At 31.0% G+C, this 803-nt stretch overlaps 2 long non-coding RNA genes across 5 annotated transcripts in view; one reads left to right on the top strand and one right to left on the bottom strand.

Moving 5' to 3' along the window:
- The window catches only part of LOC111089410, a 5,192-nt gene extending 4,687 nt beyond the window's left edge, over positions 1-505 (top strand). The window contains exon 3 of the long non-coding RNA XR_002613707.1: positions 38-505. This is a non-coding gene — a long non-coding RNA (uncharacterized LOC111089410). The remainder of the gene's footprint in view (positions 1-37) is intronic.
- Positions 1-803, bottom strand: part of LOC111089409 — a 34,182-nt gene that overhangs the window by 14,613 nt on the left and 18,766 nt on the right. The gene's annotated exons all lie outside the window — the stretch shown is intronic.

The following is an 803-nucleotide window of genomic DNA, read 5'->3' as shown; positions in this document are numbered from 1 at the left end:
AATTCACACTGATATATCTATTTGTATAACAACATAGGTAGGGTTTAATTCACACTGATATATCTATTTGTATAACAACATAGGTAGGGTTTAATTCACAGTGATACATCTATTTGTATAACAAAATAGGTAGGGTTTAATTCACACTGATACATCTATTTGTATAACAACATAGGTAGGGTTTAAATCAGAAAAGCTCTATTCTTTCTTTGGACAGCTATGCAACTTTTTTTTATATACACAACATATATTATTGCTCATCACATTTCATTATATATCAATACACACAGTTGTGTGCCATGTGGACAAAACAACCTGCAGGACACACTACGTCTTGTTAACAGAAGTAATAGTTTAGCAGTTTTTCACTTTCCGTAGCTCAGACTGGAAATCAAAATTATCACATATTTTCAGTGTATTTCTACTGGAACCTTATTTCATGTACCAAATTTCAAGGCAAAATCCATTAAGAAATACACAAGATATAAAATCTCCAATTTTGATTGAATTCTTCCTCTCTTTTTTTTTTCTTCTTCACACCAAAATTATGGATATTTTCTAATTTGGTACACTGATAGATCTTTTTCACCTACAATTAGGTTTCAAATTTGGTCTAAATACAAGCCATATTTGCAAAGTTATTCAAAGTTATGCACAAGCCTACGCAAAAAGTCACATGAGCTATCGCTCTAAAATATTTACTACAGCTTCACCTAAGAATAAAGGTGAACCACTTTTAGTTTTTTATCATTTGGATTAAAGATGGCTGATTTAGAGCATCAAAACTAAAAGGTGAAAGCACG

This window comes from Limulus polyphemus, unplaced genomic scaffold (assembly GCF_000517525.1).
Source record: "Limulus polyphemus unplaced genomic scaffold, Limulus_polyphemus-2.1.2 Scaffold6142, whole genome shotgun sequence".
Lineage (NCBI taxonomy): Eukaryota > Metazoa > Arthropoda > Merostomata > Xiphosura > Limulidae > Limulus > Limulus polyphemus.
The sequence above is the reverse complement of the archived record's forward strand: the minus strand, read 5'-3'. Positions and strand labels throughout refer to the sequence as shown.